The following is a 27,710-nucleotide window of genomic DNA, read 5'->3' on the forward strand; positions in this document are numbered from 1 at the left end:
TTCATTAAAGTTGAGGTTCAGAAAGGTGTTTTTTTTTTCTCTTTCAAGTTATGATTTTTCAAATTTAAACGATGGTTCGAAAGATCATTTTTCCTCTTTTATCCAAAAATGATTTTTCGTATCTTTTAAACTACTCAACCAATTTAGATGATCGATATGTCAAATTGAAGCCAATTAGCTATAATTTTTCGAGAAAAAAATACCAGATTTACTCAATTCTGGATTCAAGCCGTAAAAATCTAGCCTAGTCACACAGATATATTGCAAGAAGGCTGAAAACATGTAAATTAAAAAAAATCATAACCCAAAAACATGTTCTCTCATGTTCGATCTAAGGTGAAAATAATGCAAAAGTCAACGTCGTACATTCTTCTAATTACCCAAGCATTTGTGTAGATCGCAAGACGTACACGGAGTAATCAGCATAGTCCATGTTAGGAACAGGCATTGCGGTCTACACAAATGAGACAGCCGATCAGGTTGGGGATTTTGACAAATTGAATTTAGTTTCAGGTGAATGATACATTCTATAGATCTATCGAGTTGCACGATGCGAATCGCAAAATATTTGCGATTGTTTGTGATTTGATTTGACAGATGAATTTAATTCGAATCTGCAAATAGTGGAGCTCAAATCATTGAATATTCTGAATTCATCTGCAACAAAATTACTCTCACTGCAATCCGTCGTTGAACGTGCCTACGGAGGTTCAACGAACTGAATTTGTTCTTTTATTTTCAAGTGAAATACGATGCCAAACAGCGAAATGAATTTTGCATCATTAGAACGACTCGTTGAGTAAATCTATTTTACTTTTTTTCAACTGCGTTTCACTATTGAATTCACTCAGATCAACAAGGAAACCAGAACCCTTTTTCGTATTGTTTTAGATTATATATGCCCAGAACAATACATCAAATCTAAGGTCACATAATCAGACTTTGAAAAGTTTGAGCAATATCTAAAAACCCACAAAATCTTTGTTGGAGTTGAAGCTGTTGAAACATGTGTTGAACTTGACGAAAGCAGACAAATAACCATTTGCAGCAATGAATTGGAAAACGGTTTAACAATAAAGGTTTTAAAAAATATAAATATAAATGAAAAAATACCTATATTTTTCAGCATAAAAAATTCAATCAGAATCTGTCTTTATCCTAAGCACATGGCTTCATGGCAATTTAATGTCCCCTTTTCATTCCTTACATTTTTGTGTGTGCTCAAGAAAATTTTATAATAAAGGTATTTGCGTAGTGCAATGCAAACAAGCATAAAATATGCACCTGTATAAACTTTCATTACACCCCAAATTTTTTTTTATCCAAAATATATATTTTTATTAAGGCTCATATGGCGTCAACCTGACGGGGCCGGGAGTTCAATATTTCGACAATGTTTGCCTTATAACTATGTTAGTAATATGTAACCGATTACTCGCGGTTGGCTCGAGGTTAGTATTACAAGTGTTTTCGTAATTGTGATGTTGCTGTCTCCAATGCTCTGTACCTGTGCCCGACACGGGATACTTCCTTTTGGGATGCAGCTGACCATTGATCAGCAACGCCCCCTAGTCTGTATCCCATATCTAGCGTGGTGCGTCTTCTCGACTCGACGAATCCAGGATAGAATGGTCACTAGCCGGCGCAAACATCAGCTCGTGTAGAGTTGTCATGAGCGGTACAACCTTTGGCTCTTGTTGAATGATCAGTGGACTGCACAACCTTTGGCCCGTGTATCTGTAAAGAGTGTGTTTATGTATTGCCGCTAAGTAAAAGTTTATAGATCGGATAGGAGGGATATGAAACGGGGACACAACGAAGGAAACATCATTAAACGTTGACATCGGCGTTTCTGAGGAACAGGTATAGATGAAGCAGAAGATCAGGATCACGGCTACCTAAGATATCCCGGACGGGGATATCCGATTGTCTGCCTTTTGCTCTCAGTGCTCTAGAGAGCTGAGAGCGAGCAGCATGGAACCGGATACACGACCAAACAATATGCTCGATGTCGTGGTAGCCATCGCCACAATCACAAAGATTGTTTGCTGCGAGCCCAATGCGATAGAGATGCGCGTTTAGGTTGTAGTGGTTGGACATAAGCCGAGATATCACGCGAATGAAATCACGACCTACATTCAATCCCTTAAACCAAGCTTTCGTCGAAACCTTAGGAATAATCGTGTGTAACCAGCGACCGAACTCATCTTCACTCCACATGCGCTGCCAACTAACGAGTGTGTCCTGACGAGGAATGTGAAAAAATTCATTATAGGCAATTTGCCTTTCAAAAAGTGTGCCTTCTGAAGCGCCCACCTTAGCTAGCGAGTCCGCTTTCTCATTCCCCGGAATCGAGCAATGAGAGGGAACCCATGCTAAGGTAATCTTGAATAATTTTTCGACCAAAACACTCAATAGATGTCTTATTCTTGTTAGGAAATAAGATGAGCGTTTATCAACTTTCATTGAGCGGATTGCCTCTATTGAGCTGAGACTGTCTGAAAAAATAAAATAATGGTCGATGGTCAATGTTTCAATGATCCCTAGAGCATAGTATATCGCACCCATTTCAGCGACATACACGGAACAAGGATCTTTGAGTTTGAAAGAGGCACTGGAATTTTCATTGAAGATGCCGAAGCCAGTGGACCCGTTTATGTATGAACCGTCAGTAAAGAACATTTTATCAGATCCAACTTTCCCATATTTTTCCGAAAATATCGACGGAATAACATTGGAGCGTAGGTGATCTGGGATCCCATGGATTTTTTGTCGCATGGACAGATCAAAATTGACAGAGGAATTGCAAAAGTATGGGAAGCAAACTTGGTTGGAGATGCCCGGTGAAGGGTGCACTTCATGGGTAAGGAAATCATGGTACAAAGACATAAAACTTGACTGAGGAGTCAGTTGGAGTAGATTTTCGAAGTTTTCAATCACCAATGGATTCATGATCTTGCAACGGATGAGAAATCTGTAGGATAATTCTGTGAATCGAAGAGTAAGCGGGGGTACTCCTGCCAAGACTTCGAGACTCATCGTATGTGTCGAATGCAAACACCCCATTGCTATACGCAAGCAACGATATTGTATTCTCTCCAGCTTGAGAATATGAATCCTGGCAGCTGATCGGAATCAAAAACTGCCATATTCTAACACTGATAATATCGTTGTTTTGTACAACTGAATGAGGTCTCCTGGATGGGCGCCCCACCATGTTCCGGTTATTGTTTGGAGAAAATTGATTCTTTGCTGGCATTTCTGTTTCAAATACGCAATGTGTATTCCCCAGGTACATTTAGAGTCAAAAATACTCCAAGGTATTTAAAAAACATCGAGTGCCTGATCGCTTTACCGGATAGGTGAAGCTGGAATTGAGCGGGTTCGTGCTTCCTAGAAAAAACGACCATTTCGGTTTTCTCCGTAGAGAATTCGATACCCAGCTTGAAAGCCCACGTGAACAGGTTGTTCAGGGTATCTTGCAAGGATTTTTGCAGAACGGCGGGATTAGTACCGGTGATGGAAATAACTCCATCGTCTGCAAGTTGTCTCAGCGTGCAGTTTCTAGTTAGACAATCATCCATATCATTGACGTAAAAACTATACAAGAGGGGACTTAGGCAGGAGCCTTGTGGTAGGCCCATAAAACTGTATCGAGAAGATTTCAAGCTGCCATGATTGAAAAACATGTGCTTTTCTGAGAGTAAATTGTACAGGAAATTATTCAGAATTGGCGAAAGTCCACGATTATGAAGTTTCTCTGAGAGAATTTCCATGGAAACTGAATCAAATGCCCCTTTGATATCGAGAAAAACGGAAGTCATTTGTTCTTTGCGAGCAAATGCGATTTGGATTTCAGAAGATAGCAGCGCGAGACAATCATTCGTCCCTTTACCTCGGCGGAAGCCAAACTGCGTATTTGACAGCAAATTGTTCGCTTCAACCCACTTGTCCAAACGAAGTAGAATCATTTTCTCTAACAATTTACGAATACAGGATAACATTGCAATCGGCCTATACGAGTTGTGATCGCAAGCCGGCTTGTTGGGTTTCCGTATGGCTATCACTCTCACTTGTATCCAGTCATGCGGGACAATATTCAGCTCCAGAAACTTGTTGAACAAGTTCAGCAAACGCTGTTTCGCCAAGTCGGGAAGATTCTTCAACAAGTTGAATTTAATCTTGTCCGACCTCGGAGCTGAATTGTTACATGAGAGAAGGGCAATTGAGAATTCCACCATCGAAAAATTCTCATAATCGCTTTGAAGTGGAATGTCGCGTACGACGTTTCGTGCAGGAACGGAATCGGGACAAACCTTTCTTGCAAATTTGAAAATCCAACGGTCAGAGTATTCCTCACTTTCATTTGTATGGTTCCAACCACGCATTCTCCTAGCCGTATTCCAAAGAGTGCTCATAGCTGTCTCCCTTGACAAACCATTGACGAATTTCCGCCAATATCCACGCTTTTTTGCTTTAATCAGCATGAAGCATGAAGCATTGTGTTTTTTCTACAATGATATATATTTTCTAGCGTTACGTGGATACCTTCAACATCATATAATAACTATGCCAAACAATGATAATAAAGCATAAATTATGGCTAAAAGTTAGACTTATAAATTCAATACAGATTTTCTGGTAAAAAGTAATATATTAATATAGTTTTTTTTAGATCGGAAGTACAAATTTTGCTACGGCAACCCTGCTAGAAACTTGAATCGTTAAAATTATAAATTTCATTTTCTTGCGTTGATATTTCATGAACTTACATACTTTCTAATGTCATTCAAAAATATCGATGTTGTCAAGTGTGACTCTAATTTTGTTGTCGAGAGTTTTACGCAGTGTTGAGAAAATTCAACTTCCCATCTGCCCTAGGTTCTATCCATGATTGTTTATGGGTCTTGGTACAAAATTAAATGTCCTTGAGCTTGAGCCATTTTTACCCTAATGGGAAAGAGATGTGCCATTTTGAATTTTCGAGAAATCACCATTTTATATAGAAACCAAATAAAAAAAAAGATATAATGAAAAAAGTATCAAATAATTTCTAGAAATGGATCCAAAAACGATTAGGAAATGGTGGTTTCTCGAAGTCAGTGTGTAGTGTGTAGACTGATCGGGATATCCGAAAAGGAAACACAAACTGATTTCTATTGATGACAATGACCCGCAACGCCGAGCAAGTGTTATTGGTGGCCATTTTCGATCGATCATTCATTTTTCGTGAATTCTAAACATTCTTTCCGGGTTAAAAGTGGCGTCAAAGTGCAGCACTTCCATGCCGAATGTGAAACAAATATTTCCAGTACTGAGAGCTGTATTCTTCGGTAGAAAACTGATGCTTTAGAAAATTTGTTTTTGAAAATTGTTCCTCATCGGTTCGAATTTTCTTCAACCGTTCCACGTAAGGCGCTGTACAGGATAAGCTGTGATTTATTTCCTTGGAAAATTGTGGTTTCGAGAGCATTGTAGATGTAATATGACAAAGAGACACTGAAAAACTAATTGGATATTCAACAAGATCTGCGACACCAAAGTGTCGTTCTAGACAGTGAGCAATCAACAGTACATGTTAATGCAGGCAGTAAAACTTTGCGAACCATTCGCGCCGCGCACTACATTCCATTAATGTCAGGTGGAGCAGGACTTGGCATGAATCGGTGCAGCCAGGAGTTGGAGAACTGCAGCATTGGATCGGGTTTATCGACGAAAAGTTCTGAATCAGATCTAATCTCTTAATGGGATGTAGAATTATAGTAAATAAAATATATTTCAATAAGACAAGAATTATGAACGTTATGATTTTTTTTATGTTCTCAATGAAATAGTTTCAAATAAAATAAAACTATTCTACAAAGGATGGGATTTTGGGAAGATTAGAGTAGAATAAATTTTTTCTGGTCGACATTGCGTGAAAAATCCTTCTGAGCCTCAGGTAGTAATAATTTACACAGATTAATAAAACCGTTCAAAAAAACATCGATTCCACTCTTCGACCTAAGTAACCTTCTAACATTATTTCATAATCATCATGTATCATTCTTGGGTACATATTGATTAATGAAACACATGCGGGTGTATCATCAGAGTGGAAATAATAATAATAATTCCAAAATTAGGTTTAAAATACAATTCATTTGAAATTAATCTTGTGCCGCTGCTTTGTTCATTTTTAAAAACATGCCCAAAAATGTTCGGAAAAAGACTATCGGTGTTCATATTTCGTCATAAGATGTACACCATAATGGGTTCCTCAGATATGTAAACACAAAAGTAATGCTACAATCAGTACAAGATGAGCAAGAAAAATCTGTTTTCAACCTATTCCACACCAATCAGTCCGGCAGAGCATAACATCTAAACTGATTAATAGTCATCATTTATCAAAGCTCGGCAGCCATAAGATCATGCCGACACACCGCCTGTCGGTAGCCGAAGGACAATTTTACACTCGTTCCACACACTCATTATACAACCAAGAACGAAAGAAGGAAATCTGTAAACCTTCGCACAAATGAGCTTCCCGTGTGGTGGATGACTTTGTTCCCGTCGCGTTCTCTGTGCATCTGAATAAGAGATAAACCCCCTTTTCGTAGAGATCGGCAGAGGAGCCTTTCGGTTTTGTTTCCGCCGAGAGCTAGGGGCTTTCGCTTTCGACTTTTAGATCTCGGCCGCTTTGTATCGACCGACCCGCGCGAGTCTTGGTACCATCTTCTCGATGATGCACTTGCGGAAAAATCGTAAGCGCTTCGCCCGCCCAGAAGACACCCCCAATCAGTGACTATTTTTCACAGTGCAACACCAGCCGTCGTTTGCTTATAATTTCAATTTTATTTGATAGTTTTGTTTTTGCTTCCCTTCGAACGCGCCGTCGTCTTTGTCTCGAACAATTATTTTAAATTTTTGCCCGTGACTAGCCAACGAGCCATCGATTGTTGTCTATCCGGCATCTGCGGCGGACGGTTGGGCATCGAATAAGAACACACAATTTAGACATTTTTCCCCCACGCCCCCTCACCGCCGGAGACCGCAAAAACCCGAGACTTCAAAGTGGAATGGCCATAGACAATTGTAACGAGATTTATATGCGAAAATATCGCTCGATCTCCGAGAGTGAAATAGAAAAGCCGCCGCAAAGTGCGATCCGCGGGAGTGCAGAAACATAACAGCAACAACAACAACAAAAAAATGGAAACAAGAATGGCATAATATGAAACGGAATCGAAGAGCAGGGAAAAACTGTCGAGACAGAAGAGCAGCTTCGGTGGCGCTTATCTGGAGCGGATCTTCGATGGAGGTTCGCTACAACCTTTGAGACGATGATGTCGGCGAAGAAAATTGCTAGATTTCGAAGCGTAAAGGCGATCATTTATTATGCCTTCTGTGGGATGATGGCAGCTGTGCTCAGTGAAGAAATACAATAGGCAAATAAAAACAGTGACGATCCGAACAAGTGATGCACTGAAGCAATAAACCAGAAGCCTGTGCACATTGTGGGAATCTTAATAATGTTGCTGTTGCAGTTTTCACCGTGCAATTCGACCGAGAGTCGACCATCGGCGTCGGTATCGGAAAAGGCGAAATTCCCCACCGCTGCGCTGCTGCTTCTGTTCGGCATCGAATGATTAGCAACCCCCCTATATTCAGGTTGGCGGCGCTGAACTGATTCGGAACCAGTGGGAATTAAAATCATTAATCAACGGGCACTTTTTCCTTCGGTAGCTACTACTTTGCACCGTACCAGTTTACTATAAAGCAATTACTCGAGCCAGAGCGAAAACTAAGGAAAAGATCCCGCTTGTCCGATAAAGCAGCTAGGCAGCTCTGTCTAAAAGTATAAAGTGTGGTCTTGGCGGGCACCATTATCTCCAGGACGACTGGAAACTATCGCATCACTGGCATCACTGAATGGGAGACTTTTTTTGCCGCACTCAGTCCGATACAATCGTGTGTTTCGATGGTCTGGCCAAGGAAAATGAAAAGTTTTCACTTTTTTATGGTTTGTTTGCGAGCAGCGATGATTCAGGGCTGTTTTTGTGCTAATAACTATGTCTAGAATTATCTCGCTATCGGAAATAAAATCAATACTCTGATGATTATTCGCTCCAATTTGTCACGTTATTTTCCAACCTAGAAGTTGAACTACGGCCACAAAGATTTCTCTCATTTTATTCTGTTGAGAACATTGTGCGTGCCTCGAGCTACGAAAGATGGATAGAATGATTTGGTTGCAGATTGAACGCAACTACTCGAATCAACAAACAACAATCACAGTGAAATTGAAACACAGGAAAAAAAATAAAGAACACAAAACGATTGCCGATACTCGACGTGGAGTATCCTGTCGGAACGAGATTGACTCTTGTTGAATGGGTTCAGTGTTTGTTCCATCTCGAGGATAATTGGTTCAATAGCTCAAGGATAAAGTGCCATTGTTTCAATGCATTATGAAAAATAAACTATCGTTTCGTTTTTCCGACGCTTTTGGTTGGGTGGAGGTAAAACTCTGTGGACGATTGAACTGAGGAGGTATTTTTTACACAATTTGAATAACGTTCAAGCAAAAGAAATCGTTTGTAGGATAGATGTTGGGTGCAATACTTCAGAAATTCGTGGAACAATTTAGAACTTAGTCCATTGCACTTCGGACTTTTTCTCACATCAAGCTTTCAGCAGATTCAATATTTTGCCATTGTCATAATGTGTTTTCATTTATAAATTTGTTTACCATATTAGTCGGATTTAGACGCAAGATTCATATAAGGTTATTCTTTCCAGAGGCATAAAGCTTTGAATTTAATTGTAATTGGGGTTTTTTGGGGCCGGGAAGGTTTTCGTGATAGTTTGAGACCCCTTTCCCCCAAAGGGGGGGGGTGGTTTAGCTGCCATACAAATTTAACACAAATTCCTTCATTACTCGGGAATTAATCAAGCAAATAAAACGAAATTTGACATATGGAGGTTTGAGGGTGCAATAAATGTTTCTACGTTACGTTGGTTAGAATCTCCTCCCCCCTCTCTAAGGGGGGGCTGCCATACAAATGAAACACAAATTACTGCATTACTCGAGAATTAATCAAACAAATGAAACCAAATCATTCGTTCGATAACTCGCAAGTAGATCGGATAGGTTTTCGAAACGATCCAACAAAGGTGTTTTTTTCCACATCGAATCAGACTGTGTTTTTTTTTCATCGGTTGCGCTTGCGAGTAGAGCGAAGCTCAAAGTGGTGCGCGACCGAGACGCAGAGGATACAATTCATACAGATTCATCACACACGCCACACAGCAGCGGCAAGTATAAGTTTATTGTTCTTTTGTCCTCCTATCATTCCTTCTACCATCTGTGCTCGATTTACACCATTGTTCATCTGTGTGTTTACCAAATCGGCAAACGTTGGCATTAGGGGTGTCTATTTTTTCTTGGTTACATTACCGTTGAAATTTTATTGGAACTTTTTTTTCATTTTAGAATTTTATATAAATAAAATAAATTAATATAAATATTATCCGCAGCATAACCTTATAATATTTTTTTTTACTTATTCATTTTGATAATTATTATTTTCTGTTCATATCGAACAGTTGGCCGATTTTTTTTAATATGGCTGAGGGCGGAAAGGACCCCCCGTTGACGCAATTGAATATTTCTGATACCGAACCTCCTCCTGAAGAGCAGGAGGATGAAGCAGAAATTGAGGTAGAAAATTCTGTTTACGAAGTTGATAGTTCCGAAGATGAGGAAATCGACGAGAAACAGGATTTTCGTCCTAAAGAATACCCTGAAGGCTCCAAAGGCCCATTCATTGTGTACTTTAGACGAAAATCCAAACCTCTCAATGTCATTCGCATCTCGAAGGAACTAACTCAACATTTTTCTGACGTTACCGAAATTACACGGATGGGGCCAGACAAACTACGAGTTGTCGTCTCAAGCAGGACCCAAGCGAACAAAATAACGCGCTGCGACCTCTTTGCGATTGAGTATCGTGTATACGTACCCTGTTGCAACGTCGAAATAGACGGCGTAATAACCGAAAAGGGTTTGACCCGAAAAGAGATAATTGATGGTGTCGGTCGCTTCAAGAACTCCACACTAAAAACTGTGAAGATTCTTGCATGCGATCGACTGAAATCTGTGTCACATAAAAATGACAAAAGAATTCTCAATCGGACAAACTCTTTTCGTGTGACTTTTGAGGGTTCCGCCCTTCCAAATTACGTTGCAATAGGGGCACTTCGTTTACCTGTTCGATTGTTTGTACCCCGGGTAATGAAATGCAACAAATGTATGCAACTCGGTCACACGGCCGCCTATTGTTGCAATAAAAAACGTTGCGCAGATTGTGGAGAGAGCCATGATGAGAATCCTTGCGCGAAAGAGCACAAGTGTCTTCATTGCGGCGGGACTCCTCATGATCTTATTCAATGCCCGGTGTACAAACAACGAGGGGAAAAACTCAAGCGTTCCTTAAAGGAACGTTCCAAGCGGACTTTTGCAGAAATGCTTAAGAGTTCCGTGCCAACGACACAGGACAATCCCTACTCCATTCTGCAGAACGACGAGCCTGTTGCTGACGCTCCCAATGCCGGATGTTCCGGTACATCGCAGGGTGCCATCAGGAAAAGAAAAATTACTTCTTTTCCATCACTCCCCAGAAAGAATACCGAAACTTCCCAAGTTGGAATGAAGCCTCGAACTGAACGTGCTGAGAATAGGCCGAAGCAAGTACCTCCCGGTTTACGTGGTCATGCTACCAACCAGGGGTCCTCAGCACTTCCCGGAACAACAACGAACACGTCTGTTCCATTTTCGCGGTCGAAGCAACAGCCACTACCTGGCCTGCTTGCGCTTTCAGACCTTGTGGATAACATTTTAAATGCTTTAAATATAAATGATCCTCTTAAAAGCATAGTATTATGTTTGCTTCCGGTTGTGAGAACATTTTTGAAAGAAAAATGTGGCTTTTTAGCAGCGTTCATTTCCCTCGATGCCTAATTCAGCACAAGAGGTCAAGGATTTGACCACTGTCATACAGTGGAATTGCAGAAGCATCATCCCTAAACTAGACCAATTTAAATTTTTAGTTCACAGTTCTAACTGTGATGTATTTTCTCTCTGTGAAACATGGCTTTGTTCAGCCGATGAGCTGAATTTTCACGATTTCAACATTATTCGCCTAGATCGTAACGACTCGTTTGGTGGCGTACTATTGGGGATCAAAAAACGTCACTCCTTCTATAGAGTCACTATCCCATCGATTACAGGCATTGAAGTTGTCGCTTGCCAGATACAAATCAATGGCAAAGAACTCTGCATTGCTTCGATATATATTCCTCCCAGGACTACGGTAGGCCGCCATCAGTTCTTTGATATTATCGAGGCATTGCCGGAGCCGCGGTTAATCTTAGGTGACTTCAACTCCCATGGAACAGCATGGGGGTCACTCTACGATGACAACCGTGCCACGTTGATTTATGATCTGTGCGACAACTTCAACATGACAGTTTTAAATACTGGGGAAGCAACTAGGATAGCCAACCCTCCTGCACGGGCAAGCATGCTAGACATATCTCTCTGCTCTTCTTCATTATCCCTGGATTGCACATGGAAGGTAATCCAAGATCCCCACGGTAGTGATCACCTACCAATAATTTTATCGATCGCCAATGAATCAAAATCTAGTGAGTCAGTCGATATTGCGTATGACCTCACGAAGAATATTGACTGGAGAAAATTTGCAGAATTAATATCTGAAGCAATCATTTCGATGCATGAACTTCCTCCCCTTGAAGAGTATAATTTTATATCAAGTTTGATTTACGATAGCGCACTTCAAGCTCAAAAGAAACGTGTACCGGCTACCACTTTCCGACGTCGTCCTCCATCACTTTGGTGGGACAAGGAATGTTCAAAGGTCTACCTTGAAAAATCATCCGCTTTCAAAAAAATCAGGAAAACTGGATTAGTGGAATGGTTTCGAAAGTACCAAGCTCTAGAAGCCAAACTAAAAGGTCTGATTAAAGCAAAAAAGCGTGGATATTGGCGGAAATTCGTCAATGGTTTGTCAAGGGAGACCGCTATGAGTACTCTTTGGAATACGGCTAGGAGAATGCGTGGCTGGAACCATACCAATGAAAGCGAGGAATACTCTGACCGTTGGATTTTCAAATTTGCAAGGAAGGTTTGTCCCGATTCTGTTCCTGCACAAAGCGTCGTACGCGATATTCCGCTCCAATGCGATTATGAGAATTTTTCGATGGTGGAATTCTCAATTGCCCTCCTCTCATGTAACAATTCAGCTCCTGGGTCGGACAAGATTAAATTCAACTTGTTGAAAAATCTTCCCGACTTGGCAAAACAGCGTTTGCTGAACTTGTTCAACAAGTTTCTGGAGCTGAATATTGTCCCGCATGACTGGAGACAAGTGAGAGTGATAGCCATACGAAAACCCAACAAGCCGGCTTGCGATCACAACTCGTATAGGCCGATTGCAATGTTATCCTGTATTCGCAAATTGTTAGAGAAAATTATTCTACTTCGTTTAGACAAGTGGGTCGAAACGAACAATTTGCTGTCAAATACGCAGTTTGGCTTCCGCCGAGGTAAAGGGACGAACGATTGTCTCGCGCTGCTATCTTCTGAAATCCAAATCGCATTTGCTCGTAAAGAACAAATGGCTTCCGTTTTTCTCGATATCAAAGGGGCATTTGATTCAGTTTCCATGGAAATTATCTCAGAGAAACTTCATAATCGTGGACTTTCGCCAATTCTGAATAATTTCCTGTACAATTTACTCTCAGAAAAGCACATGTTTTTCAATCATGGCAGCTTGAAATCTTCTCGATACAGTTTTATGGGCCTACCGCAAGGCTCCTGCCTAAGTCCCCTCTTGTATAGTTTTTACGTCAATGATATGGATGATTGTCTAACTAGAAACTGCACGCTGAGACAACTTGCAGACGATGGAGTTATTTCCATCACCGGTACTAATCCCGCCGTTCTGCAAAAATCCTTGCAAGATACCCTGAACAACCTGTTCACGTGGGCTTTCAAGCTGGGTATCGAATTCTCTACGGAGAAAACCGAAATGGTCGTTTTTTCTAGGAAGCACGAACCCGCTCAATTCCAGCTTCACCTATCCGGTAAAGCGATCAGGCACTCGATGTTTTTTAAATACCTTGGAGTATATTTTGACTCTAAATGTACCTGGGGAATACACATTGCGTATTTGAAACAGAAATGCCAGCAAAGAATCAATTTTCTCCAAACAATTACCGGAACATGGTGGGGTGCCCATCCAGGAGACCTCATTCAGTTGTACAAAACAACGATATTGTCAGTGTTAGAATATGGCAGTTTTTGCTTCCGATCAGCTGCCAGGATTCATATTCTCAAGCTGGAGAGGATACAATATCGTTGCTTGCGTATAGCCATGGGGTGTTTGCATTCGACACATACGATGAGTCTCGAAGTTTTGGCAGGAGTACCCCCGCTTACTTTTCGGTTCACAGAATTATCCTACAGATTTCTCATCCGTTGCAAGATCATGAATCCATTGGTGATTGATAACTTCGAAAATCTACTCCAACTGACTCCTCAGTCAAGTTTTATGTCTTTATACCATGAGTACCTTACCCACGACGTGCACCCTTCACCAGGCATCTCCAACCAAGTTTGCTTCCCATACTTTTGCAATTCCTCTGTCATTTTTGATCTGTCCATGCGACAAAAAATCCATGGAATACCAGATCACCTACGCTCCAATGTTATTCCGTCGATATTTTCGGAAAAATATGGGAAAGTTGGATCTGATAAAATGTTCTTTACTGACGGTTCATACATAAACGGGTCCACTGGCTTCGGCATCTTCAATGAAAATTCCAGTGCCTCTTTCAAACTCAAAGATCCTTGTTCCGTGTATGTCGCTGAAATGGGTGCGATATACTATGCTCTAGGGATCATTGAAACACTGCCCATCGACCATTATTTTATTTTTTCAGACAGTCTCAGCTCAATAGAGGCAATCCGCTCAATGAAAGTTGATAAACGCTCATCTTATTTCCTAACAAGAATAAGACATCTATTGAGTGTTTTGGTCGAAAAATTATTCAAGATTACCTTAGCATGGGTTCCCTCTCATTGCTCGATTCCGGGGAATGTGAAAGCGGACTCGCTAGCTAAGGTGGGCGCTTCAGAAGGCACACTTTTTGAAAGGCAAATTGCCTATAATGAATTTTTTCACATTCCTCGTCAGGACACACTCGTTAGTTGGCAGCGCATGTGGAGTGAAGATGAGTTCGGTCGTTGGTTACACACGATTATCCCTAAGGTCTCGACGAGTGCATGGTTTAAGGGATTGAATGTAGGTCGTGATTTCATTCGCGTGATATCTCGGCTTATGTCCAATCACTACAACCTAAACGCGCATCTCTATCGCATTGGGCTCGCAGCAAACAATCTTTGTGATTGTGGCGATGGCTACCACGACATCGAGCATTTTGTCTGGTCGTGTATCCGGTTCCATGCTGCTCGCTCTCAGCTCTCTAGAGCACTGAGAGCAAAAGGCAGACAATCGGATATCCCCGTCCGGGATATCTTAGGTAGCCGGGATCCTGATTTTCTGCTTCATCTATACCTGTTCCTCAGAAACGCCGATGTCAACGTTTAATGATGTTTCCTTCGTTGTGTCCCCGTTTCATATCCCTCCTAGCGATCGATAAACTTTTACTTAGTCGCAGCAATACATACACACACTCTTTACAGATGCACGGGCCAAAGGTTGTGCAGTCCACTGATGATTCAATAAGAGCCAAAGGTTGTATCGCTCATGACAACTCTACACGAGCTGATGATTGCGCCGGCTAGTGACCATTCTATCCTGGATTCCTCGAGTCGAGAAAGACGCACCACACTAGATATGGGGTACAGACTAGGGGGGCGTTGCTGATTAATGGTCAGCTGCATCCCAATAGGAAGTATCCCGTGTCGGGCACACGTACAGAGCATCAAAGACTGCGACATACCAATTATGAGAACATTTGTAATACTAACCTCGAGCCAACCGCGAGTAATCGGTTACATATTACTAACATAGTTGTAAGACAAAATATGTCAAAATATTTGACTCCCGGCCCCGTCAGGCTAACGCCACATGTGCCTTAATAAAAAATATATTTTGGGAAAAAAAAAAAAAATTAGGGATATGGAGGTTTTAGGGTGCAATCAATGTTTCTATGGTGGTTGGACTCTCCACCCCCCCCCCCTGTCTAAGGGGAAGGGGGGCTGCCATACAAATGAAACTCAAATTTATGCATTACTCGAGAATTGATCAATCAAATGGAACCAAATTTTGCATGTGGAGGTTTTAGAGTGCAATAAATGATTCTATGGTGGTTAAATACCTCTCCCCTCTCTTAGGTGAGCCTGCCATAAAAATGAAACACAAATGTCTGCATAACTCGAGAATTAATCAAGCAAATGAAACCAAATTTGGCATGTGGAGGTTTTAGGGTGCAATAAATGTTTTAACGGTGGCAAGTCACTCCACCCTCCTCTCTAAGAGGGAGCTGCCATTCAAATGAAAGACAAATTTCTGCATAATTCGAAAACTAATCAAGCAAGTGGAGCCAAATTTGTCATGCGAATGTTTTAGGGAACACGAAACGTTTTCATGGTGAATAGAAGAAATAGAATGCTAAAGAAATGAAACACAAATTTCTGCATAACTCGAGAACTAATCAAGCAAATGGAACCAAATTTGGCATATGGAGGTTTTAGGGTGCAATAAATGTTTCTATCATGATTAGACTCTCCACCCCCCCTCTCTAAGGGGGGGGGCTGCCATACAAATGAAACACAAATTCCTGCATTACTCGAGAATTAATCAAGCAAATGAAATTTGGCATGTGGAGGTTTTAGGGTGCAATAAATGTTTCTATAATGATATGACACCCCTCCCTCCTCTGGAATGACCCTTTGGTCCCATAAAAACATTAAACATATTTCAAGCAAAAATATTCCAACCAAACATGACAATTGAAAATTTTCGGAAAACTCTGAAGGAAAAAGGGATAATTCGGAAAATTAAATTCCCATATGTTCTACAATTACATAGTGACAAGTGCTGGTAGTCCATTTGATGTTTGCGCTAGCGAAATTGATCTTTGTTCGAAACTGGAAATGGATTTTAATGTGATGAAACGCACTCCTATATCTTCTTCTATCTATACCAAAAAAAAAAGAATCGCCAGATGTGTTGATAAGAGCAATACTCGAGGAAGGAATTGTCCTATTCAGATCTGTCTTTATTCTATCATATTTTCTGTATAAAACATTTATTCCATGTAACGGAGAAACATGTTATTTACAAGTGGTTGACAAATCTTGCACGAGAAATGTGTCTGAAAATAATCTGATATTATAATGATGAGTTTTGATAGAAGTACTAGGAATTTTATAGTAAAAAGTAAATTCAACGGAGACGAATAGAAGATCAATCAATGAACAGTTCAAAAACAAATTTTGGCCAGGACGTAGTTTGCCGGGTCAGCTAGTACCTATATAAAAGGAGACCCCGACCTTGGGTTTTGGCGATTTTTAATGTTATTTGAGATTTAGTTAAATTTTCGAATCTCTTGTGGCGTGTTTAGTATTTTTTTTAAGAAGTTTTTAAAAATTTGGGAACTAAATTTTGGCACTGGTAGTTGTGGGCGGAAGTGCCCATAAGTTACTCGCAGGCGCAAAAGTAAAAAAATCAAATTTTTCGATTTTTCAGATCGAGGAGACGGGTGGGATTTTCTCTTAAGGGGGGGACTATGTGGATTAAACCAAATCAGTCACCGAACTAAAATACTAATCTTAAATTCACGTGAATTATCTTCAGGATAACGGTGTTAAACTAAATCTCAAAAACGTAAAGTAACTTATTTGTAAGCAATTTGCTTCATTCTTTATTCCAATGCATGCATTGGAATAAAGAAGAAATAACTCGGATTTTCAACAGCATCGAAATCGTAATGTTAGAGTTGTGCATGAAGAATTTTGTTCGCCGTTTAAAACGCGTTATCGAAAAAAGGGGTGGTCACATCGGAAATGACCTAAAACAAGCTTTATTTTCGTTAAAAAAAAATCGGTTCACCTTTGTAAAAGTTAATAAAAATGGTTGTGTGACCATTTAATCTGAAAAACCTTGTATATTACGATATATTCCGTTATTCATCGTGCGTACCCTTTATTTAGCAGGCGATTCGTAGTTGTGGTGTCAAAGGCAAATCATTTGTGACTATTGGCAGGGGATAGTAACTTCAAGCAAAAAAGTGGGACCGATTCGAGATTGCTTTTATGTAAACAGTGAACTTTTTTTACACTCTAAAAATTGCTCCGACTTGCACTGACAACTGAATGATATTGTCAATTTGTGCGAGATGCCTAAAAACAGCGGGGAATAAATATTGTTTATATACAGTAAGTTACATTTAACTTACTTACATTTTTCGGCAAGTCGTATTAAATTTAAATGACTGTATTATATTGTTATTTATGTTCGCATCATAAGCAACGCACACACTTATTTTCCACTTGCAACAGTATTCACGATGATTAGATGGATGAATATACGACTTATACATGCATCTAGTACGACTATTGTCATGCGTATATACGATTTACTACAGACAATGCAGCGACCAATAAAACAGGCGGGTTTTGTATACCCAAAATTATCAATAGGCTCGAGCCTAAATAAATACATCTCCCCGAACGATCTTTAAGGCGGGTCGTGTAAATAGTTTCAATAAGAATTTATGATTTTAACGGAAAAGAGATAGGGGAAATCCAACCAAGGATTTTCCAATATGAATGTAGGGAGTAAGAGAAGGAATGGAGATAGAGCGTTAGAGAGATAAACAGAGAGAAGGTAAGAATGAACAAGCTCCGCCTCTGGAGTTCAGTCGGTAGAAATTAAGATTAGGAATGCTTCGTTAAAAGAAAATGAATCAAATATACGGGAATCTGAACTCACAGCTTGGAGTAAAAAGTTGTATTTATTTCTTATGGAAAGTGCCTTGGACCGCTCGGGCGCTACAACAATCAAAAAAACGAATGGCGGAAAACGTTCTTGATAATTATAATAATTGTTATATATTTTTGTAAATACATGTATGTTTGGAATATTACGTTAAAAGTTATTTTTAAGTCCGAATATTTCCGGTTTCAAGAAAAGTGAAAGTTAAAGTTGCTTTTTTTATTTTTAACTTTCAAGAACGAAAGATTATCTGTTTGCCAGTCTTTTGCGTTCTGATAAACATAGTGACAAAAATAAATTAGTTCAACTTCGTCATTCAATTGCACTTAACTCAAAACTATAAACATGAGATTAAGAACTTGACAAACCAAGCTGCCAAGTGTGCCAACCCAGCAAACATTAAATCGTATATAGAGCATAATGTCGAGATCTGGTGGCTACTTTCAATCTGGGGCCATACTTTGGGTACCAAACTCGATGTTTACAAAATATCCAATTAGAAATGAAAATGTCCAATTATTTGTGTCCCACTACTGTATATGTAAGGTTATTAGGCAATACCTAATAACATAATAAGACTGTTGTCATACGAATATACGATTCCTCACTGCCATAAAAAAAATGGCGGAAAATTTTAAAGTAAAATATTCGGCCTGGGGAATCACCATTTGTGTATGTATATAGAACCTTTATAAACATTTATGTTTGTACAAAAAGGAATTAATCAATTGACTTTTAGGGATATAAATGTTCGATATGAGTGGTGTCGACGGTTGTAAAATTGCTCCGATGGGATTTGAACTCCGGTTGTTTGGATTATCAAGCCGCAGCTATCTCGTATGGCTATCTGAAATATGATTTTAGGGCAATTAAAGATCTTACATATGATACGAAAGAGTTGCAACCGGATACGTCATTACTGTTTGTTTATTGTGCTTTAGTGGAAATATCGCAAAATTTATATAGAAATGGTTAAATAAAGTTCAGTACTACATGTTTCGAGTAATCAAATAAAAAAATTTCATTCATATTTTAACAATTTAAAACTGCCTTCGGGCCTACCCAGCAAACATTAAAACGTAAAAAATTCGAGGGGTTGTATCCGAGATACGACCGCTTAGAACATAGGACTACGCGATCTTTTTTCATTTAAAATTTGATGGTTTATCATTTCGAATATTACTTGCGAATACGTCGAAATTTAATAAATAACTCTTTAGTAAAAAGTTCCGGGGACTTTGAAAAGGTTTAATGGCTTGCGTAGTTTTGTAGAATCATTTCGAGAAGCAACGATCATTTTTTGCCTTTGTGAGAACAATACACTAATTGGTCATATGTCGCAATTTGTTTCTTTATATCAATGCACGCATTGCACTGAATATTAACGAGAGGCATCTTCCGTGCATCGCCATCAAAGACGAATGAACTGTCTGAGTTTCAAGTGTCTATAATTTTAGAAGCGATCTACAATCATTTGAACTCTTCTCTTTTTTCGCCTTCTTTGCCATGACTTGGATGGTTGTGTTAATTGCAATGCCAGATGCACTTCAAGCGAATATTTGCTAGCGTTCACAGCTCGAGGGGAAACATTAAACACAAAACGAGCAGAATAAGCGACCTTTGTTGTTTCAGGCACAGAAAGATTCTGAGAATTTTCGTCAGAGGAGATGCAATACTTATACGCTAGCGACAGCTTACTTATTATGCAAGGGTGGAGTTTACTTCGCAAATTTTCTCTTTCCGCTATCCCCCTTCGTTGTTTCTGTTCTAGCGGCTGCATAAGATACCCGTTATTGACAGCTCTGTTCGGGAAAGCACACAAATGGACAGAACAAATGTATGGGAAAATGGGAATGCTTCCAATTTTCATCAATTTAAACCATATACAGACTATGGGATTAGCATATCAAACAAAAAAATCTAAGAAAATTTCCAATTTGATTGGTATGTAAATCGTTTAAATCCGTTCGTAGCAAAAAAAAGTTATTAACATTAACTTTATTTCATAAAAACGTGACCTGTTTTCTGATTTGGCACCCTTAATGTAAGACGTAGTCCTATATCAAAAATCTAAAATTGGAGGCGATATACATACATCCAAGACACATTACTTGTATGATGTGTATAACTGGCATATGCATATGAAATTAGAGGCCATATACATGTATATGGTGTATATGGTGTAATATAAACGATAATTATACGATTTATTATTTTCTAGGATGTATGCATATCGCCTCCACGTTTGCATGTATGGGCTGGCAGGCGCATCATATACATGCAATTTATATTAATCATACTTGTATGTTTGTGAATATAATCTTCAAAATGAAAACATTACACTAAACCTTCGTTTCAAACAACTTATACAGTAACCAAATCACGCAATAAACATCAATAATTGCTGGGATCTCTTATCAATATTTGTTCAAATTCAAAAACGTGCTTAACCCCAGTTTTGTTGACATCTTTTATGCATTCAATTAAATCGTACGATAAATCATATATAAACATAGACATTCCCACCTTTCATTCTTCATTAAACACCTCGTAGTAGAAATCTTTCAGTATGCATACACTCTCCTACGAAACATAGTGGAAAAAATATATTCGTCGATGTAAACAAGCGGTGAAAAAGGAGACACTTTTCGACGAGTGATTTGTATGAAGTTCCACTGCCGTGCTATTGGGGTATAAATTTCTGAATTTATATTAAAGAGTGCTTACAAAAGCGTCTATCGCCATTCATAAGTAAACACAATGGGTCTACATTCTCTTGGCCAGATTTGACAACTTTGAAACGGTATGAAGACAATAATGTAATTTTAGTTCCTAGAGAAGCCAATCCGTTTACCCATTGTGAGCCACGTCCGATTGAAAGATATTTGAATTTAATTAAAAGGAACTTAGAGTCAATGAAAAGACGAACCGAAAACATTGAATAATTTCGTAATAAGTGGAATATCGCAGTCAAGAAAATTCGGGAATCAACGTGTTAAAGTTAGGCATTTTTTCCTCAGTCCTCGAATATGAAATTCATAATGTACCTATTCAAATCAATCATAAGTCCATCTTACCCCACTGTCTGACTTATCTGCACTTCCCTTACATCAAATGTTACTTTTCATTTTCATTTCTAATGCTATCTTTTTCTGATCTCGTATCAACACTGCGGATGGATACAGCTTGTAAAAACTGTAATAAAGTCAAGTCAAATGTATGTTACCAGGATTATGGGAGAGCTTTGCAAGTGAATATTGCGATAGCCAATACAAGCAGATGAAGATATAAACCTAATTTAAATTCGCGTTTGTGCGCCTTTCAGGCAACGAGTGTCGGCTTAACCCAAATTGAAAGTAACACTTCAAGCTCTTACTGGGTACGAAAAAAGAACAAGGCTAATAAAGTTTTCACATATGCGAATTTAAATCTCATTCCTCGCCCCGGTTCAGGTGATGCGAATTTAGGTGTTTTTTTCATCTTCTGTATAACAGCTATAAACAGCTTTATCGCCATCATTGAGGAAATAAAATCAAAATTTAATATAAAGTTTCATTCGTCGAGCCGTAAAAAATGTATGCTCTGCCCTGATACGCCCTAATTAGCGGCATTACTGGATATTGATCCGATGTAGTCTCCCCGTGATCCCAACCCAATCGATTGATCCTAATGGCTCACTCCAGAGTGTCCCTAAGTCAGACCACCACGCTTCGCGGTTTTATTGCACAGTTTATGTATTGCGCTTCCTCCTGGCGCTCATTCCAATAAAACGTCAATTCGTCTCGATTGTTTTGTCTACTAAGAACGTGACATAAAAATCAAATCAACGTCAGTTACGAGAGGGGAGCGTTATTACGAATAAATGAATGTGCCATCGTGGCTGACTGGCGGAGGTCACCGCCGGCGTAATAATTCCGGACGGGGCTTCATACCACCGAAAACGAATTTGGTTGGGTCGTGCAGCTTGCCGAATACGTGTCTGGTTATTATTACATCTCCAATCATGCAGAATGAATCCTCTCGAGTGTGTGGCCGATACTAAACTAGCATACATACCCGAGGAAATCGAGGCGGCGAAATCAGTGTGGAAGCACGCGCCAGCCTCCAAATTTACGCTCTCGCGCGCGTTGCCAAGCTACCCGAGCGATTCTTCACATTCACGGGGCGATCTGTGCGACGATAAGACCTCCTTCTGTCTGCAAAGAAAGAACGGAAAGAGAGAAAGAAATATGTTTTTAATAACACGTAATTCATGTTTACCTTACATAAGACACTCGCTGCGGCAACCGCAGCGCCCAGATGTGAGGAACGGTGGTGCCAGTTTTGACGTAGGACTACGTCTAACCGGAAGATATAGGGGGTGAAATGGAAATCTAGGCACTGAACAAGTAGGAGAAAATGCAAGATTTTGAACGCTTATAACTCGAGCATTTCTCAATAGATCGCAAAGGGTTTTGCATCAATTGATAGGAAATATATCTACGCATCTATCATAACGAATAATATTTCATTTTTCTTGAGATAAATAATTGAATAATTGTGAAATATCAAGCATTGTCAAAATGCACTATGTGCCCATTTTTGATTGGTCCATTTTGTGCTCCTCAAATCGTACCGACCAAAACGGGCAACCAGAGCAGCAGCGAAATAGAATGAAGCACGATTGGAAAGGAAAAAGAAAAAAATGAACGAAACATTGGTCGCAGTCTCACACATGCGTAATTCTCGAGCCAGCCAGTCAGCTTAAAAATCCCCGCTCCGCTGCCGTAACGATCATTCTCATTCAAACCGTACACCACATCGGTTCGCATCACAACACATCAACAAACCAACCCAAGCAGCCATGTCTGGACATGGTAAAGGAGGAAAAGTGAAGGGAAAGGCAAAATCCCGCTCGAACCGTGTTGATCTGGAGTTCTCCGCAAGGGTAGCTAGGCCGAGCGCGTTAGTACCAGTGCACCAGTCCACCTAGCCGGCGTTATATAGTTTCGGCCGCCGAAGTGATCGAGTTAGCTAGCAAAGCTGCTCGCGACGATAAGAAGAGCCGCATTCAGAACAGAATACATCAAGACAACAGGCAGTTGCAGCGAGTGGCGAGTGGCAAACGCAATCGCAAAACGGCATCAGGTAGCAGAAGAAAAAAGTTTGTTCTTTATACAAACTGCTTTGGTGGCAAATCCAGAACAAGGCGGCATCGAGGGCGTTCGAAATGGTTTTTTTCAAAACCACGAGTACTAAGTTTTCTAAATTGGAACCATTCCATAAAACAAGGCGCTTTTCAGGGCCATTAAACCTTCCAAAAAAGAGTTTAGGAAATACAGTTCAATGCTTTCTAAAACATTATCCATATTGATTTTTTCATCATTTGTTTGCCAGGATCTGATGAGTATGTGAATTTGGCAGTTGTTCTGAGCTTATTGATAGTTGGGGACTTTCCTGATTATTCAATTTTCACCAATTCTTAAATTGTTTCCAGATTGAAAGTACAGTAATTTACAATTAGTTCGACATTTAGCTAATTGGACGGACATGTAATGCGACTTATTTAGTTGGACATTTTTGTAAACATAGAGATCCAAATTTAGACCCCCCATTGAATGTCGACACTGTACCACTGTCATCGCAAATGTTCAATTACAGGTTAAAAACGCCTCCAATGCGACACTGAGTGGCGCTTCGGCACGTCGCATTGAATGTAATTTACTGTACGACATGTCACAAAGCTGGATGGGAAGAAATTTTCCAACTGTGAAAGCTGTGGCGAGTGGCAACAAATCGCTAAACAGGAAGGTTTAGCCGAACAAGATGGGAATATCGAGTGATAACAAAACAATAAACTCTTTAGATTGAAGATAATTTTGTGATCCTGAAAAGGACCCTTTTTAGCCTGCATGTGAATCCAACGAGCGAACAAATCGTAATGAATGTATTTTTTTGCCATCGCTCCCTTTTAACGCTCATTCGTTCGCCTCGTTGGACTCGTCCCTCTGGCTAAGTCTACCGATTTGTCTCTATCCTGTGAGTGTGTACCGCTAGAGTATAAAACACGCGGACCCCAAAAAAATATCTTATTTTCTTTCAAACCGTAAACCCGTGTGGTTGTACGGCATCGGCAACGTGGACGTAACAAAGGAGGACAAGTTAAGGGAAAGGCAAAGTCTCACTCGAACCGTGCAGGTCTCCAGTTCCCTGTTGGTCGCATTCACTGATTGCTCCGCAAGGGTAACTAGGACGAACGGATTGGTGCCGGAGCACCAGTATAGCTAACAGCGATTATAGAGTTTCGGCCGTCGGAGTGCTCGAGTTGGCTTGCAAAGCTGCTCACGACAATCAGAAAACCCGCATCAAGAACAGAGCAGCTTCGGTTCGGCGCTCATCAAGGCAACAATTAGTTTCAGTGAGTGGCAAAGTGTTTCTCCGGCACGTCGCATTAAATGTAATTTACTGAACAACATGTCACAAGCTGGATGGGAAGAAATTTTCCAACTGTGAAAGCTGTGGCGAGTGGCAAACGCAATAGCTAAACAGGAAGGTTTAACCGAACAAGATGGGAATATCGAGTGATAACAAAAACACAACACCAAAGGTTCTTTTCAGAACCATCAACATATTCATAAAGAGTAAACAGTAAACTAATCCATTTTTCAGGTAGATAGGTAGGAGACGTAGGAGAAGAAAATAAAACAATATATTTAAAATATATATTTAACAAAAGCTGTCCCCTTTGTATAGTCCTACGTCACTCCGGTTATGTCCCCGACATTACCCACCCGTCTTTTTTTTTTCAAATTGATAAATGTTTTTTTTCGAACGATCAGTCATCAGCAGAAAAATATACAATCGTTTGTTATGTTTATAAGATGTTCTAGAATTTCAAATCGCACTGAAGTTCGAATCAAATGATCGATTGGATAAATCGATCGATTGGCGCAATGTTATACTTGAAGATCGACATGTTCCAACAGGTTCATGGATTTAAGAGACAACATTCTTTTCACTTCTTCACTGAAGCTTTTGTGAAAATAACTGACAAACTGTAGGTGACTGAGCTATTTTCATTGGCAGTGGAGGATCATTCATTCCACCAGGATCCAGGAAAAATTTCTATACACATATCAGCAAACTTCAAAAAAAAGTTTTTTGTGAATACTTCGAAAAAAAATCATAGCGGAAGTAAAAAACATATCAGTTTGGCGTTAAAGAACGAGTCGCAGAACAGTGTGAGAGGATTTATTATGTTGATTAAGACCATTGAGCTCAATATCACGAAAATCCCAAATACCAATATATAAGATTGTTGTACGCTATCTAGGGTTCCATTGAAAAGACACGTTTCTTGTGCATGAATGGTTTCTATCATTTAATTGGAAGTAATGGCCATTGAAAGCAGTACATTTTATCATCATTCAAGCAATTTATGAATGCCTCACCAGAAATAATTTTTATTTTTAAGTCAAACCGACTATCGAGCCATTTTCGGGGGTCTTCGTAGCCCGATTGGTTGCATGTCCGCTACTGAGCAAACGATCATAAGCTCAAAACTGAACGCCCTCAATTTGATCATCTGTGTATTGTTATAGAATAATTACGTTCACGCAACAATCATCATGTGACGGCGATCTCCGCCTCCCACCGTTCACATACGCTTTGCTGCCTGCAGCAAGAAATATCGGAAATTTGTGTTATTAATAACACAAAAATTGAAAACTCATATCAACTATCCCGCTGTGTATGGTCCAACTATGGACATTTGAACAACAGGAATAATCTTACGCCTAAAGAGCGACATTATGGAATTCACAACATGTTACCGATAAGATACAAAATGTACACGAATAAATTTGGCTCTGTCACTGCTGAAGTGCTATATGAAACTAAATAAACACATAAGGTAAAAAATAAATAAAAAATAGTCGTTTTCGCAAATGTTCGTAAAAATTTAAGTGTGACACGGTATTGTCATCATGAAAAAATCACTTTACATTGCCTTTTTTGTTTTCACTTTACATTGTGTTTTTGTTTAAATTTTCGCAATTTCTTTTCCGGCTTTCTTGTTGTCTGTCGGTTAAATTATTTGGAGTTCATTTTCCAACATTCAGAATACCTTTTTCCATAGGTTTTGAACGTCGAAAAACGGCTGATTAGTGAACCTCAAATTTTTCTACAAGTTGTGGTTATGTTCGGCCGTCATCTTCGCCCAATAAAGTTCGTTATTCTGTGTCTTCACTCTGTTATTTAAGTTATTTAACACGGTCTTCACATGAAAATTGGATCTTTTAATTGAAATAAAACACAGGTAAATTGTGTTAATAATCATGAATTCGGTTTTATGCAAAAGATAATCTTCTTTGAATATGGTTTTATGCATATGGCTTCCTCAGATGGCTCACAATTCTCTGTTTTTCGATATCGAAGAATGCCCTGCAAACGCTAAATCGTATAACTATAGCACATACATCATCATATATCCCAGATTCTGGGTGATATTTGATTCGCCTAACTAGCATTTACATGACGGATGCTTGCGAATTGTTTTGGATAAATATACTATTTGTATTTGCAGCATATACGACTGTTGTCGCACGAATGTACGATTTCTACAGATACAGAGAAAAATGAATGTCGGAAAATATTTGTGAGGTTCTTTATTACATTTATAACCTCACGATCCACCATTTCAATATGTGAGAATATTTGACTGACTGGGACTGACGGATACAAAGTAAGATAATAAAAGTATATATGATTTGTTTTCGGATGTTTACAAAATGTTACTATTTTCTAGTCGAATTGCTGACTATTTTCTCTTCATACAATAAATTTCTTTGGGAGCTGGGACCGACACTGATATTGTGAACACGCTTTTGATGCGAGTGGAAAGCGCAGTAAGAACAATTCGGGGCTCAACGTATTAAAACGAGTGGTGGTCGATTATCAAGAGAATTGATTGCTCCGATGGAATTCGAATTCCGTTTGTTGGATTACCAAGCAGCAGCTATCTCACACGGCTATCTGAAATATAATGTTGGAACAGCTAAAACTCGTACATATGATACGAAAGAGAAGCAATCGGAAACATCGTTCCTGGTTGCCGATTTCTCTTATTTAACTGAGTCTTAAGGAAAAGGAAGTCATCCCAATCAAACAACCTAAATACTTAGTTTCGCTCATACATCTATCACAATTTTTCATTTATCTTGGTGCACTTTTTTTTTGATGATTTTGACCATACTGACCTGCAGTTGTACTGCGATGCGATGTCATTCTTGGTGGGGACCCAATGAGGTACATATAGAGGTGGAGCAGTAGGCTAAGTGTATCTGTATTGGCAGGCCAAATATAGTGTAGTCATTATTTGCATTCAATAAGGAATGTATATGGAAGAAACAAAACAATGTTGAAAGTACTTACGGTTGCATGATAATTCGAGCCAAAATTCCGATGAAATCATTCAACTGGTTTTTTTTTAACAGATGACAATTATATCGTGGCTTATTTCGATTATTCATGTGGTAAAAAGGTCCAGAGAGCAGTCGTATGCTTAGTTCTCGAAAGCAGTAACATTTTCGGTGAAATGTTGATTAGTTGGCGATTATTATCTCGCAACATAAACACCGATACTGAGAGCCTTCGAAACATCAACTTAATAACGGTAAAATAATGAAACTTCGTTTGTTT

The 27,710-nt window shown here is 39.5% G+C and overlaps 1 protein-coding gene across 6 annotated transcripts in view; it reads right to left on the minus strand.

Annotated features, from left to right (window-relative positions):
• The window catches only part of LOC129766116 (uncharacterized), a 326,710-nt gene that overhangs the window by 202,164 nt on the left and 96,836 nt on the right, over positions 1 to 27,710 (minus strand). For 5 of the 6 annotated variants that reach the window (XM_055766579.1, XM_055766573.1, XM_055766577.1 and 2 more), the window contains one exon: positions 22,089 to 22,228. The gene's annotated coding sequence lies outside the window, so the exon portion shown is untranslated. The remainder of the gene's footprint in view (positions 1 to 22,088; positions 22,229 to 27,710) is intronic. The other variant, XM_055766575.1, reaches the window with a different exon arrangement.

The sequence above is a fragment of the Toxorhynchites rutilus genome, chromosome 2 (genome assembly GCF_029784135.1).
Source record: "Toxorhynchites rutilus septentrionalis strain SRP chromosome 2, ASM2978413v1, whole genome shotgun sequence".
Lineage (NCBI taxonomy): Eukaryota > Metazoa > Arthropoda > Insecta > Diptera > Culicidae > Toxorhynchites > Toxorhynchites rutilus.